At 41.0% G+C, this 17,036-nt stretch overlaps 1 protein-coding gene across 2 annotated transcripts in view; it reads right to left on the bottom strand.

Annotated features, from left to right (window-relative positions):
* Positions 1 to 5,092: 5,092 nt before the first annotated feature.
* Positions 5,093 to 17,036, bottom strand: part of LOC144770668 (phospholemman-like) — a 349,743-nt gene continuing 337,799 nt past the window's right edge. For both annotated transcript variants that reach the window (XM_078655381.1, XM_078655382.1), the window contains exon 8: positions 5,093 to 10,185. The gene's annotated coding sequence lies outside the window, so the exon portion shown is untranslated. The remainder of the gene's footprint in view (positions 10,186 to 17,036) is intronic.

Raw genomic sequence — 17,036 nt, 5'->3', positions numbered from 1 at the left:
TCCGATTGTAAAGCCTCTGGGTCTTTTTTAGAAGCACTCATTATAGTTATTCCCAAACCAAATAAAGACTCTTTCCTATGTAAGAATTTCCGCCCTATATCTCTAATCAATTATGATTGTAACGTTTTTGCTAAAATCTTAGCCACCAGATTGGAGAATGTTATCCCGACTCTTATTCATCCAGATCAGACAGGTTTTGTTAAAGGTCGTTTGGCCTCTGATAATGCTAGAATGTTTTCTAATATTCTCACTCTCAGCAAAAAATACCCTTCCCCCTTAGCAGCTCTATCATTAGATGCTGAAAAAGCTTTTGACCGGATTAATTGGAAGTTTATGTTACATACTTTACATTGGTATGGTTTTGGTCCCAAGTTTATTTCTTATGTTAGAATGTTGTATATTATAGATCCGAAGGCTTGGCCTCTTTTCCCCATATTTTTGCCTGCAAAGGGGCACACGTCAAGGATGTCCCTTTTCCCCTTTACTCTTTCTACTATGTCTGGAACCTTTTCTTCAACGAATCAGGAATAATTAGCAGATTTCTGGTTTTAAGTTAAAATCCCATCATATTAAATTATCTGCATATGCTGATGATATTCTTATTTATATGTCTGATCTTGTATCCTCTTTCACATTTTTTACAAGAAATGTTCTCATTTTCTCAAGTTTCTGGATTCAAATAAAATTTCTTCAAAACAGAGATTTTGCCATTGAATGTTTCTTGTTATCAACATTTGTTTGAGCCTACTCATTTTACATGGTGTCCCCGAAAAATTAAATATCTAGGAATTTGGTTTTCCTCCAATATTCGTGACACACTGTCCCATAATTTTTCTGCCCTGAAACTTAAAATTACCAATTTGCTATCCTCTTGGTCTCCCTTATTTTTATCTTGGTGGGGTAGACTTGATACAATTAAAATGATGATTGTTCCTCAGATATTATTTATTTTGTCAATGTTGCCTTTTAAAATTCCCAATTATTATTTTTCTCAGATTAATTCTATATGTACTAAGTTCCTTTGGAACAATAAGTGTGCCCGTATTGCTCTTTCCAAATTGTCCCGTCCTAAATCTGAAGGAGGTGTCTGATTTCCTAATTTTAGATTGTGTCATAATGCATTTTTAATTCACCAATTTTATGCTTTGTCTAAAGATTATCAAGATGCATCTAAACCTTCATGGGTTTCTGTTGAATATTCACTGTTAAATGATTTCTCTTTTCAGGATGTGATTTTTATGTCCAATTGTACTTTTATTTCTAAATATCCAATTTTGAATTATTCCCATCACATATTATGAACACTTTTCTTTTCACCTTTTGATGGATATCAATCCTTTCTAGCTTCCTCATTATGGTTTAATAGTCACATTAGATTTCGGCACAAATCCTTTTACTACAAAGAAAGGTTATGTTTTATGTTTATCAACTGTTTGTGCAAATTATGTGATTTTGTCTTTCCATAGATTGCAAGAGCTTTATTTTGGCACCCTTGCTCTTTTCAATCTTCCTAGCAGATCTTCCCGTGGTTTTGGAAGTTGAAAAGAGTGCGAGCCCACGCATGAATAATAATAAAGTTGCATGCCTTTTATATGCTGATGATTTGGTGATCGTGGACCAAACTGAAATGGGCCTCCAAAGGAAATTAAATGCCTTTAAAATATATTGTGAGAAAAAGTTTCTATCGGTGAATATGGAGAAAACAAAGATCCTATGTTTCGGGAAGAGGGTAAAAAATTTTAAATGGTTTTTAGGTTTAGACAAATTAGAGGTGAATATAAATATCTAGGCCTTTGGTTTGACAGTGCATTAAAGTGGAATATCCACGTGGTGGCACAAACTTCAAAGGCATCCTCATCGGTCTGTGGATTGAAAAAATTCAATAAGGACTATGGTGACATGTCTCACAGACCGCTACTAAAGGCATTTGAAGCTATGATACCCCCACAAGTTCTCTACGGCGCTGAAGTGCACTATCTGAGTGGTAAAAGGGGTTGGGACCGGGAGGAAGGAAAGATAATTAAAATGCTGTTATCTCTACCTAACGGTTCCATGTTGCAAGCTATTAGATTGGAGGTAGGCTTGACAGCATGGGAGGTAAAGGCACAAATGTCATTGCTAAGATTTTGGAACCGTCAGACGCCCGGTGGTGAACAGAAGGTGTCAATTTGGAGCAGAAAGGAAATACAAGCAAGCAGTTTACATTGGGCAAGGGAAGTGAGGAAAACCCTTCAGCAAGTAACTGCGCAATTAAAGTTGACCCTCGAACAACCTTTATTGGACTTAGTTTTTACTAAGAAAATGCTCAGGGACCGAGGGCATGAATATTCTAGATCACAAGATCTAGAGTACCTGAAGTTGAAAAAATCAGTGAACTGGGTAAGGAATGAATGGGAAAAGGAGGTCCGGTTTCCTTATTTGGATGTGTTACCCAGTAAATGGTTAAGGTACGAAATCATGAAGGTTCGGGTAGGCTTAAATCCATGGAAGATCGATAGTAAATTAAAAGTAGCCCTGATCCAACCTGATGGTATTGGTATTTGTAAATGTGGCCTAGGTGTGAAGAATGATATTTTACATATACTACTGGACTGTACATGGATTTTAACAGTGCGTAAAATGTTTCTACGTCCAATATTTTTAAAGTATAAGGTGAATACACGATCAGAGGCTGTTGTTCTCCTTACTGAAATGTCGTTTTTAGATATCACAATTGCGTTGGGGAAATTTTTGAAAGCAATAAGAGAAGCTGTAATGGAGACAACCAAGGAAGTTGGGAAATTTTAAGATTTAAAAAAAATGGAAAATGTCAATTTAGTGCTTTTATGGTTTTAAATGTGTATTGGGTGTTAAAATGAATTATGATGTAAAATTTCTATTGCTAAGTGGATCCATGGTCTTGTGTATGGTTTATAGACTATTGTCTAAATAAACTTTGATTTTACTAAAAAAAAAAAAAAAAAAAGAGCTTTATAACCTACCCGCTCATGTATTCAACAATACACAACTTTAGTTTCACCTCTCGAAACCTCTCTACAGGAGTTCAATTCTCAACCTTTTCCGCTTTCACTTTCACCTGATACTCCTCTTTCTGATATTTCTTCTAACGTTGTACCTAGCGCCTCTTTTCTATATAAAATCTTATCTGCTGTATCTTCTCCTCGTAGTAAGTCTAAGGTTGAACACGATTTATCCCAAACTCTGTCCATTTCTAAATGGGACAAATTATGTCAGAAACTATTTAAAACCTCAAAGGCTGCCAACATAACACAATCACTATATTTTATTTATAATAGAGTAGTTCATCTCTCCTTCATAAATGTAATCACTCAATTTCAGCCTCTTGTTGGTCATGCCTTCTTGTGGAAGGCTCATTAATACATCTACTTTTTCATTGTCCTAAAGTTAATTCTTTTTGAAGACGTAAAAAATGCGCCTTGTTGCGCCATATTTACAAAGTGCCGCATCTAGGTAGATGCGTCACTTTGTAAACCCCTGCGCCACATTATACCTGCGCCAGGTATAATGTATGCAAGGGGGGCGTTTTGACGCAAGAAAGGGGTCATGGAAGTGGCACAGTGAAATCTATAGGATTTCACTGCGCCATTTCTTGGCCGCAAATGCGTCAAAATCTTACTCCTGCTTCATGGCAGGCGTAAGACTGACGTAGGCACTAACAACATGGGACTTGCCCATGTGAAAGTACACATTGCTGGAGTTGCGTCACTTTTGTGACACACTCCAGCAATGCGTCACTTTTGCGCCTACAGATACGTCAGAAATACTGGCGTATCTGTAACTCCTTGCGACATGATGCGTCATATTATAAATATGACGCATCAATCATGACGCAAGGAGTGCGCACTGAGAAGTGACGCACCGCTGCTTTCACGCAGCGATGCGTCATTTCTCATAAATGAGGCCCCTTATCTCCAGATTTTGATTAAGTCTCTCCCAAATCTATTGTGTTTGATCTGTTTCTTGCTGTTGCCTTTAAGGTTATATTAACTTATTGGAAAGATGATTCTAAATTGTCTGTTTTGCATTGGTGGAATCTCGTTTGTAGTGAACACAGAATTGCTTCAACTCACTTAAAGATCAAATCTGATTTGTTATTGTTACCGTTTACTACTTATTTATCTTCAAACTTGCCTTCTACATAATTGCCTCTTTTATCCTCTTTTCTTTTCCTTTTCTTTTTTCTTCTTTCTTTGCTATTTCTTTTTCTCCTTTCTTCCTTTCTTCCTTTTTCTCATTCTTTTTCCTTTCCCTCTCCCTTTTTTATAATAAAATATCTCAAGTAGGTGTTATATACTAGTTGTTTCACAGAAATGCTTGTTTTCATCACTCTTCCTTTTTTTTAAATGATCAGTTGCTTGATTATGATTATTTTGTGAACTGCTTATGCAATCGTATATTATTATATCCTTATTTTCACTATGTTTTTCATCTATTGTTCTGATTTGTTATTGATTTATTGCACTGTTCGAAAATACTTACTGTTTTTTGCATTTTCTGTGTTTTTTTCCTTAATAAAAATCATGTAACTAAAAAAAAGATGGCCGCACCAGTTGCAAAGTAGAATCCTGATGTTAGAAGATCTTTTAAGGAGTCCATAAAAGGGCTACAATGGAATCCAACTGAAGACGCGTTGTAGTGGGAAACAGCGCAAACTAACAGATTTATAAAAACCCATTGCACCTACTGTAACTCTTCATAGCTATTTATTGTTTCTGCTCCTGGGCCTTGACACTTTCAGTTTGTGAAATGTTTTGATAAGTGCTTGTGTGGATATTTGCTGGATTTCATGAAATACATTTGGGACCACATTGTATCTGGATAACCTTCTATGTGTGTGATTAAATTATTTGATTTCTCTGCACAATGTGTTAAGTTATACGTATAGGTTTCTTGGGGATTTATGATTGTCCAGTAGTAAAAAATCAGAAACTAACAAAGTAGTACACGAGGATGTTTTTGAGGAAAGGCTGTTTTGAAGGACATCTTAAATTATGCTACTTTCATAATTCATTGCTTACACTCAAATTACATATCTTTAAGCATGGTCAATGAAGCAGAGTTGTTCAGCTAAAACACTTAAAAATGTTTATTTCCTTTATACAAACTATACATTAAAATGTGAATTTTCACTGACAGGAATCAATATGTAATCACATACAAGTGACTATTCATGGTTTGACATTGTAACTTTGTGAGTTAAACCCTTGTGACATCTGTGAGCCAACATCAATGCAGCTATAATACTTTTGATATAAGTTGAAGGCCTTCGAGGGGGAAGGCAGGTTTACTCTAGCATATATTTTAAGAAGACGATTAACTCCATCATGGCTCATAGCAGAACATTTTTTGCTGAATATTCTTGTCCGGTCTGTGCTGCTGCTCTGCAGATACAGGAATTCTAAATGCCTCCACCTTAGTTCCAGCTTTCCTTGTACAAAAATATGTTCTTTCTTTAAATTGAAGCAAGGACTCTCACTGGTGTAACACAGAAACGCGTGCCCCTGGTCTATTAGTTAATTTTTGGTCATTTTGTGCCAGTTTACCACCACTCACCATATAGACCTCTTTTAGAAGATGCACATTGAAGGGTAAGGCCTGACTCCATAAGGATCAACTTCACCTTGACCATTGGACAGCAATAACAGATGGTTGGTGTATTGGGCGAAGCACTGCAGAAGGCAACAGCCTTCATACTAAAAACTGAGTCCCCACATTGCAAAAAAACAAATTGCTTCATAGGTTTTCACACCTTCAGTAAATAATGACTAGCCAGCTCTACAACCATCTATCTATGGCAGGATCAATGGAAGGCCAGACCTGTCTGTCGGGCTCATTGGGATTGACCCATCTGAAAAGATGGATCTTGGCTCAGATAAATCCCTTCAAAGCAACCTCTTTACCACTTTAGTGGAAGCAAAGAAGGAGGTGGTGCCCTCTGTGCTTTTGGTTTACTCTTTGCTGCAGTGTTTCCTTTTCAGGAAGGTTCAATAAGCAGGTGACTATTCCGCACTCAAGCAAATGTAAGAAGTTCAAGAAGGGGAGCGGATCACAGAAAGGTTCAGCATACAGCCCCAGTCCCCAGATGATTGTTTGGGAGTTCGTTTTATGGGATTTATTAGCGGGCAACATCTGCACACATCGAATCCTAAGCAATACAGCCCCAGATGATTGTTTGGGAGTTGATCTTGTGGGATTTATTAGCCGACAACAACTGCACACATCGAATCCTTAGCAATGCAGCCCCAGATGATTGTTTGGGAGTTCGTCTTAAGGGATTTATTAGCGGACAACAACTGCACACATCGAATCCTAAATGATCAGTTTCAGACGTGATTCAGCAAGCTTGTGCAGGATCACAGTCTTTGCCTACATTAGGTGCAACCTCGTTCTGCTGCCCTGTTGTACTGATCTTTAGGGGGCAACGTTTGAAGTGTAGTAATCGTCAAACCCTTGGGATCTAGCTTACTACTCTGCTATATGTGGCCTTAACAAAAGGCTCTTCTCAGCTTATCTGAATAATTCCATATCACATACAACAGAAAAAAAAATACTTTACGTCAATATCAAATAAAGCAGAAGCCTGATAACTGTTAGCGGGAAATAGCACTGTTCCTATGTGATCTGATGCAAGGTTGACATGTTTAAATCCATGCACGTCTCTTTTTTGTCTTCTGGGGCCCAGAAGGTCAGACAAGTTTCTTAATATCTACTTCTCAGTCCTTCAATGCAAACCTATATTTGTTTAGAAAGTGGAGTCCAACTTTGTCCAAGACTCCAGAGCTGACTTTTGGAGCTGGAGGCTCTCTTGCGCCTCCATCAGGACAGAGTATGCTTCTCCTGTAGCAGGAGACTGGACATGTGTGCAGACTCTGGCAAGTGGAATAAAGAGTGAGTCAATACACCACATGTCTTCTCTCAATAGAACTATTCAGTCAAGGGTCTCCAGGCGCTGATATCAACCTTATTTGTGAGTCTAGAAGTTCTTTGTTGGGTGTCAGAGTTGTTACTCATAAAATCCCACTGCCAGGACTTTATCTCCCATGATTCAGTGGCACCGCTAAGACCTGCATGTCAGTGCCAATGCTAGACCTCATCAGTGGGTCTTACCTTGAAAAGTTCACATGGTAACCTTGACATAGGTCAGTGCTGTTAGAACAGGACGGAGCCAGACACAGAAGTGAAACACATTTGAATATGTACCTTTTTAGCCCTCATCTCAAAGAAACATGTACACGCCCCACTAGAAAAGATCTCATCATTCTGTTAACTGCCCAAGGTACAACTTTGGGATTATATGGATATTACATATAAATTGCAACAATTATAATTATGTTTGCAGTGACTGCTAGAGCCTGCATTTCTGTTAATATTTTACATAACATGATCCCTTTCCATAAGTCACAATTCTTTTACAACACTTCCTTGGCGAGGAGGAAATTCAAGGCATAGTGAAGGCAGAGCAGGCAGGACGGCAGAATCTGAGGTATTGCAGAGAGGGCATGGATGGAAAATAATGTGAGAAACTTACACGGGTGGTGTGATGCATACACAGAGCAAGAGGCAAAAGAGTGAGAAAGTGATGCACCTGGATGGACAGCTATTGGTTCAAGGGACGGAGGTATAGAGATGGACATAACCATCAAAAATAAAAAGATGACACTGCAGAAGCAGGCATCTTGTATCTGCAGACACAGAGGTGACATGGATGACATATGAATAAAGTATTATAGGTGACATCACTCCTTCTCAACAAACACCTGCCCAATCCTTTGTTAGGTTTGATGTGTACAGAGACGTATCACCTGCTGATCCTAGGTGTGGATGAACATAAAAGAGCAGCAATGATCATAGTCGCGAACAGCATCTCCTCTCTGCACTACTAATGCTCAAGCCTGGAATAAGCTTCCTTTACATATCAAAACTTCCCCAAATGTTCTGATCTTCGGAAAGACCCTCAAGACTTGGCTATTCACGTCTTTATAATGATTCTCAGTCTTATCCCGATCTTCCTGCCACAATGTTGCTAGTGCCAAGACACCCTCAGGTATTCGAGCCTGAGGGTGAGGGGACATAACACTACAAAATATAATGTTCCTCAAAACAAGAGTATTTGCTCTGTGCTTCCCTTTGAGGTTTAACGGAGCAATTCTTCTATTATGGGGAACATGAGTAGTGCAGAGAGGAGACGCTGTTCCCGACTAGGATCAGTGTTGTTCTTTTATAAATGTCAAATGAGACATTAATAGTCGGTAAAGTGGATAGTGAGAATCTGCAGAGGCTGCAGCACAGGAATGCAGATATAAGGAGTAGTGCAAACAGGATAATCACACATGAAGTGAACAATAAACTAGAAAGGAAAACAGGAAGCGAGAGGTGGCGACAATCAGTGCCACATGGGGCAAGATGAACAAAAAGCTGAAGCAAGATGAAATTAATATTTGGTGGAGAGGAAAAAGGACCAGGGGACACAGGAAGCTAGAAGTGTACTGGGAACTGAAAGACACCTAGACTTGTGTCTGGTAACAGAAAGCCACAGTGGTTTAAGGAAACACATTCAAAATAGTAAGCCTTGCTTTACCAGTTGCCAACTTAAGAAAGGATCATACTGTTCATATGCATTCCGAAGAGGGTACTTTTTAGGGTGACCGCTCACAACTTGGCACCCAAAGGCCATTTCAGTCATTCCTAAAATATCTAGTTTGAGTGGATCAATGTTTCCAGGATTTGGGAATCCCAAGAAGGTTCTGGAGGAAGCATCTTGTGGAATCTGCAATCTCATACTGACAGGCTATTGAGAAATTCCATTCTGTTGGTGATGAACAAGATAAACAACCTTGTCCTTTAGAGAACCTCTTACCAAAACCGAATGAGTCGACGCATGTCTCGTGAAAAGGCAAAATAGGGTGCAGAGGAAACAGCAAGTCAGAGGGAGAGCTGTTCAAGAAGGACCGAAGGTGCAGGAGGAAAGAAATACTCCATGGAAGGGGAAGGGAATTGACAGCGTGGGAGAATATTGCAACTGCAAGCCAAAGCGGGAGAATGATTCAATAGAAGTTAGAGATCTGAGGACAAATGGTGCAGTAGGTAGTCGGGAATAAGGAATCGTGGAACAGCAAATGAAATGCCAGAATCCTGGTACAGGAAGCCACAGGAATAGAAGAATACAGGTACAGAAAGTCAAAGCCATGTGATCATTCTGGAACTAGATGATAGAGGATACAGGAAGTCAGATGCACTGTAGAGTTCCGGGGGACTGAAGGTGAGTCAGAATACAGGAACAGAAAGTGATGCTAAATAATGTAGTGGAGCCAGAGACAAGAGAGAATCCTGGCACAGAAAATCAAATGGAGGGGATCACTTTGGAACAGGAAATCATGAAAGGGTGAATCCTGAGGAAGTAGGGAATGCAGGGACAGGATGGTAGAGACATGGTAGGATCCTGAAACAGGAAGCAATTAGCAAAGAGAAGTAGGGATGTATATGGAATAGGAGGTAGAGAGACAAGGGCTAATGCTGGAACATAGAGTTGCCACATGTTGGAGGAGAGGTTGGGAAACCGGAAGCTAGATGACAACATAGGAGACAAGAAGCTAGAGATTGATTCAAAGTTGGGGACAAACTCAAATATCAAGTTACGGACAAGGAAAATGAAAGCTGTATCTGGGACTATACCCAGCATAGAAGATTGCCATGCAGGAAACACAAGACATTGTTCCCTGAAAGTGGGATAAATGAATAAAACAGTATTTAAAAAAATGTGCACCATAAGGTAGCTGAGTGGATACACGTGTTGGAGGTCCTGGGAAGGTAGAAGCAGAGTATTATAGGGCCATTTTCTGTTTGACCTGATGGCTGCTTATCTCAAGGACAGAGTAATCTGTTCTCCTCTTCTAATCACACAGTTAACATTATTAGGTACAAGCACAAGTCAGGCAATTAGGCCTAGTGGGTGACGTTGTCCTTAGTGAGTGGTGCAGGAACTGTGCAGGTCAAGCCGTACAATAGTGGTTAAATGCAGACATGGTCAAGCGCCGCCATCGCTGCGTGCAGAACCAGCTACATCTAGGTTTAGGAAGCACAAGGCGTCTCTTTCTCTTCCGTTAAGTATGCCGGACAGTGAAGCTTATAACAAAACTCAAGACCACTCTGTTCTCCAGCCCGGACCTGTTTGGGGGGAAAAGAAAATATTTAAGGTTAAAAGAGGCACATAAAAAAAATACAAATATTAACATAAGTACATGCGCATTGATGAAGTTTGATTCTTTTTGTGTGTGGTGCTGCATTTTTTATGAACAAGGATATCATTTCCTGGTCTTATTCCAGCCAGTCTTACTACAGACATCAATAGCTATAACCTTAGTTATGTACATTCCACTATATATGACAAATGTTTGATGCAGGTCTCGGAGTGGTGTCATGTGAATCCTTGCTTAGGATTGGACAATTGTGTCCGGGTTACTGTTGTCTTAGGCATTGTGTCTCCCTGAAGGCAACTCTTGCATGGAACATTAACTACTTCTCACATTTTAGAGGTAGGATATTCTGTGCTTAATTTCCCTAAAATAATAGGTAAAAGTGGCATTTATGTTCCATACACTGTGAGATAAGGAGACAGATGGGGTGGATGTGGACGGATGGAAGGGTTTCCAGGTTTTGCCAGAGTGTTTTGTTGCCATGCTATTTCCATTCCATGACTTCAGGGAAAAGACAGTCAGAGTTGACAGAGAAGGAATAGGAAGGTCTGCCATAACTGGGTAGTCACTGAGTTACTAACTGTAGACCAAGGAGATAAAACAAGTTACTTACCTGTTACTGTGGTCCTCCAGTGTTGGGAACTTTCATAGATTCACACGCTTGAATCATTCCCTCTTATTGAAGTGTGACTCTTCTTTTGACAACAGGAAATTATTCAAGAATCCACTGCTGAGAAGAGAGTTCTAATGCAAGTGTACTTGCTTGACCAAACTGCTCTTCTCTGGACAACCCATTTTATCTCCTAATGCCCAGGATGCCTCAAGTCTCAAACCGGAAGTGAAGAGAACCACATGAAATACATTAATAAGCTATATTCTATTTACAAGGAAGATTCATATAGGTTTTCTTTACAGTGCTCAATCACCACATTGACTTTTCTTTTCCAGCTATGGTGGCGCTTGTATGTCATCACTCTGTGCCTGCATTTTGTCCCCAGGGGGAAGGAAGCCTATAGGGGAAGGTACAAAAAGAGAATGATATCGGTACCGTAGCTTTTGGGTTGGAATATATCTAAATCTCTAGTCCACCTTCAACTGCATGAGTATATGAGTACCATGTCAACTGCTTCTATTTCCATGTCTCTAAGAAGGTTTACTAGTTTCTGAAACTGCAGTTGCATAACAACATATAATTTGTGTAAAAAATGGTTGAATCATCACTGAATAGATTTAGATGTTGCTGCCTTAGCAGTTGTAGACATATGCAGGATCTCAACACAAGGAAAGCCTATGCACCATGATGTGAAAGTTTGTTCTACGATTGAATGCACTTACATCTGTTTAGGGCCCGATAACGAGCAGTACGAAATTTAAGGGTGGGTTTTGCTGTAATGTTTCTTGTTCTTAAAAACCATCTGCGGTGGAACGGTTTCTAGCATTTACACAACTACCAATTTAAATGTCCAAATGGCTTTTTGTAGTAATATTTATGTCTGAATCTTAATATAACGAGGCCCAGAGCTAGTATTTTAATGCTGATGTAATGCAATTCCATCACCATCACCATCCAACTCAGAAATGCCCCAGACCTCATCTCCTTCCGCGAGGGCCTTAAAACATGGCTTTTCTCTTATTGTTAGGCCCTGTGTTTCTCAGGCAATCAGTACTTAGCGCCAGGACACCCTAAGGTAACCACACACTCTACAAGTATTAATAACATAACATAACATAATCATGTTCTCAATCACTTTGTTGCTGAAGCCACGAGACACGCCCCCCTCGGTCGGCCACGCCCCCTACAGGTACTAATAGGTCGCGCTGACCACTAGCGCGCACTATTGCATAACTGAGACCACTCCTGAGGCGGAAGCCGGGAGATTTGCTTCGTGATTTTAATTGTTTTAAAACTGTAATACTGTGTTTGTAATTTTGCACTGACCTCCTGGCATGCTTTAAAATCACCAACAAGCAGCTGTGTGAGCGCTGCTACAGCCAAAAAACGCTCGTTTTCTTGGCGCCATCACCCTGCTGAGGGAAGCCACGAGACACGCCCCCCTCGGTCGGCTACACCCCCTAATGCCCGTCGACATCTTCTATAAATTATGTGTTCTTCCCGGAAGCGCAGCGGACGAGCGCAGCGGGCGCGACGAATGCGCGCCGAAGGCGCGCATAAGGCAAGCTCGTCTGCGCTCGTCCGCGCCGAGGACGGGCCAACGGCCAACCCCCATGCAGGCCCAACAGCATGGCCTCCCTCTGACACGATGAGATTGACCTACTCTGCTGTCAACCTACTAAAACTGAGGTACACAGTCAACCAACCCCACGAACCACCGATCCTAGCCTATTCCAACCATAGCTTTGGCCCACTTCGCTGTCCCACATGCAATAAACCTAGGGCAAACTTATCCAATAATTGCCCTCTATCGATCCAAGCAGCGCTTATAAACGCCAGATCTCTCCCCAAACACAAATTAGAAATAGCTGACTTCATTGACGCACACAAATTGGACCTCCTGTTCATTACCGAGACTTGGGGAGATGATGCCTCGGGACCCGACTTTACAGAAGCCACCCCCACCAACTACAATGTATGCAGACTAGACAGGCCAAAAAAAAGAGGCGGTGGCATTGCCATAATTTATAAAGACCTCTTTAAACTTACTACGAAAACATTTACCTGCCCAGAATACGAGTCTATGCTTTTTACACTCGGCCTCTCGGCTAAATTTTCCTTCAAGGGCTTGCTGATTTACCGCCCTCCGGGGTCAAGAGCTAAGTTCTTAGCAAACATAGGCAGTCTAATTGAGGCGGCTGCAGACACCCCGCATTTTACCCTACTAGGTGACTTCAATTTTCATCTAGAGACTTTGAACAACAAAGATACTACACAACTTCTCACAGACCTTTTAGCCGCAGGCCTAAAACAACTAATAACCTCCCCCACGCACCAGGCAGGCCATACATTAGACGGTATTTTCTCCAACAGTCCCCTTGTAAATGTCACTCAAATAATCCCACTCGTCTGGACTGACCACTCAGCCATCTGCTTCACAGTTCTAACAGACTCTGTTAAACTAAACTCCACTTCACCACCTCCTCCATCTTACAGAGACTGGAAAAATATTAATCTAACCGCACTAGCCGAGATAATACAGGATAACCATATTCCCAACGAGCAAGATCCTATCAAAGCATCCTCCAACTACCTGATAAACGTAGACACAGCATGCAATAAGCTAGCTCCGACAAAAAGTTCACACCGGAACAGGAAAACACCATCAGCCCCATGGTTTACTGAAGCCCTACGCTTGCAAAAACAACACTGTAGGAACCTTGAAAGGCACTGGCGCCGCAATTATAGTACGGTAGACAAACTGAATTACAAAACTGCCCTCTCTACCTATAAAAGACTGTTAACTACCGAGAAAAGTAACTATTTCACCACTCAAATCGATCAGGCAAAAAATTCAACAGGACAATTATTTCGGGTAGTTAATACTCTATCCAATCCCCCCACGCCTCGCATAGAAGGCACTCAGTTACTGGCAGATGCCTTGGCCAGTTTCTTCAAGGAAAAAGTCAGCTCTATTTTTGATACTTTTTCCCATTCCGCCCCCCCTGCTACTCCACAGGCATTTCACATGGATACTCGGCCTACCTTATCATCTTTCACTCCTGTAGATCAAAATCTCATTCAACGCCTGGCAGCTAGTACCAAATCAGGATCCCCTCTGGATCCCTGCCCACCCTCCGTTCTGAATCTCATCCCGGAAGCAATCTCCCCCGCACTAGCTACCATTTGCAATGCCATGTTTTCAACAGGCATATACCCTGCAGTTTGGAAAGAAGCCATAATTAAGCCACTACTGAAAAAACCTACTCTGGACCCTCTCCTCCCTGCAAGCTATAGACCCATCGCCTGCCTTCCATTCCCAGCTAAGATTTTCGAGAAGTCCATGAATATCCAACTCTCGAAGTTCATTAACGATAACAACTTGCTGGATGACACCCAGTTTGGGTTTAGACAGGGACACGGGACGGAAACAGCTCTTTTGAAAGCTGCGGACGAAATCAGAACAACCATGGACACAGGAGGGGCAGCTGTTCTGATACTCCTAGATCTCTCTGCCGCATTTGACACGGTCGACCATGTCACACTGATCGACCGTGTCTCGGCCCTGGGCATAGGAGGCACAGCTAAAGATCTAATTGCCTCATTCCTTGCCAATCGTCCGCAGACTGTTAGGGTAGGGAATTTCACTTCTCAGACCTTCTCTCTCCCCTGTGGTGTTCCTCAGGGCTCCTCGCTAAGTCCGACGCTTTTTAATATCTACGTATCGGACTTAGCGAGAGTAATAAAAACCTACGGAATAGCCCTTACCACGTACGCCGATGACACGCAACTAGTGCTATCGGTGCACAACAACGGAGCCAGTGTCGCATCCAACTTTCAGGAAGGAATGAAGGCGATAAGCTCCTGGATGTCATCAAACTGCCTCAAACTTAACTCCGATAAAACGGAGGTGATGACATTCGGGAGCTTGCAGCCAGCATGGTCCCCACAGTGGTGGCCACCTGAGTTGGGCTCCCCCCCCCAACCAGTGGAAAAAGTCCGGAACCTAGGAGTCATCTTCGACAATAAGCTGACTTTTCACCATCATGCTAACGCTGTCGTATCTTCCGCCTTTTTTACCCTAAAAAAAATCAAAAAGCTTCTGCCATATCTACCTCAATCAGCCGGCAAAACCCTCATCAGCACACTAGTCTTTTCAAGAACAGACTACTGCAACTCACTCCTTCTGAATGCGCAGGAAGGGGTTCTCAACAAGTTGCAGACCGTGCAAAATGCGGCGGCTAGAACCTTACTTTCCATTCCTAAATTCACTCCCACTTCCCACCACATCAAAAGGCTCCACTGGCTTCCAATTAGGAGCAGAATTAAATTCAAGGCCCTATGTATAGCCTATAAATCCCTAAACCACCCAGGGCCCCAGTATCTAAAAGAAGCTCTTCGTCCAGTGGAACAACTCAGGACGTTACGATCTTCCACAGCCCTCTTGCTGAATGTACCTCGTACAAGAAAGGCCACCTGGGGAGATAGATGTTTCACCACTGCCACAGCTAAATTATGGAACACTCTCCCATTCCATATCAAATCTGCCCCTACGCTTCTTAAATTTCGAAAAAGCCTTAAAACATGGCTTTTCTCTACCTCCTAACCCTTCGTCTTCAGTAGCGAGTTCTTAGTTCTGCAGCGCCGAGACACCCGTATGGGTATTTGATGCGCTTTAAAAATTGCAAAATAAATAAATAAATAAAGCACCTTAGACTCCTCTGCATTTGTTTATGCTGGACATCACACTTGTGAGACCTTGGTGGAATATATTAGAGTCAAGTACCAACACAAGACCACATCTGGATTATCCGTAGTTCGGTTACAGACATCCTGGTTGGGCTCCACATTGGTGGATGGATTGAAACTCAAAGAAACTCCCTGATTTAGAAAGCAGGAAGAGTTTTCCTTCATTCTGACTTCTTGAGTTGTCTAATCAATTATAGATGCTCATTGGCTCTGAGGCTGGACACAACCTAGTCAGTCCTCAGACCCAAACTCCATTATCTCTGATAAACCAGCTGAAGATAAATTTACATGTCAATCACAGAATCAGAAGTCAAGTTGGATGCAGGTTATGTCACAGGGGGGAGGAACGCTTCCCAAAGGTGCCTCGTCCACTTGTGGGCTGTGTTGAGATAAAACAGCCCTTGTCAGAACTAAAAGAGAATATCCTTCAAACTGGACTTAACTTGCACAAAGTGTTCTCCCAAAGTCTAGACAGAGCGGTCAAAACCTACTGTTTATGTTATATTATGTTAAAATAACTCATAGAGCGCTCGAATACCCATGGTTGTTTGTAAAATGTTTGTAGTGCCAAATATTTATTGAGAAACATTAGTTCAAATAGATTACATGGTACCTATTTTGCGCTTACCTTACAAATATTTAGATAGAAAAAGTTTGAAAAAATATAAAAAAAACTTTTTTCAACCACGATCTCCCTAAAACTTCAACCGTGGCCATTATATTGTTTTGCCATTACCTCAACTTCAATCCTAATCAATTTGGTTGCGAGAGCCAAGTCATGGTAATTGTAATTACAAGTTTTTGTAATGGTCAAAGTTCAATTTCAATGTTCTTTTTCCTAAACTGAATGCTTTTAGAATTAAAACAGTTCTATAAAAACTGCTGTTCTAACCAGATGATTCCAACCATCGGCCAATTCTGGTATCCCGATCACCTCTCAAGATATTACAAGTAACAGATCAAACAGTAAAAAGCTTTATTCCACGTTTCTAATCTCTGAATACAAATTGACCAGTATCAGTTTTGTTGCGATTTGCATAATCTTAATTCTTGCTCGACCAATTTTAATAGAAAGCGGTGTCCTGTTAAATTATTTGTAAAGCACTAAAAACTGCTGCGCAATGGTAGCCTTTCAACACTATCACACACTTATTATTACAACATCACAACATGGGGACCCAAGGCATAAAATTCCTTTATAGGTCTTAACAGTATCTCAGATTGGTCTTCAGTATCCTTTATGTTAGGGGGTGACTGCAAATAGAACTAGGCATTTCCCACTGACACATTTTCTGAAAAACATAAAATGGAATGGAGAGTGAAAATAACAGCCTGAAAAATAATCAGATGATGTCAAGAGCTGCATATAACTTTGCAGTCGAATGAGTAGATAGCACAGCAATTTAAGGACTAAGATAATTTTATTAAACCTGCTGGAACAATCAGTTGTTAAGTAGACA

This window comes from Lissotriton helveticus, chromosome 7, assembly GCF_964261635.1.
Source record: "Lissotriton helveticus chromosome 7, aLisHel1.1, whole genome shotgun sequence".
Taxonomy (NCBI): Eukaryota; Metazoa; Chordata; class Amphibia; order Caudata; family Salamandridae; genus Lissotriton; species Lissotriton helveticus.
Note: the sequence above shows the minus strand (reverse complement) of the source record. Positions and strands in the feature narration are given on the sequence as shown.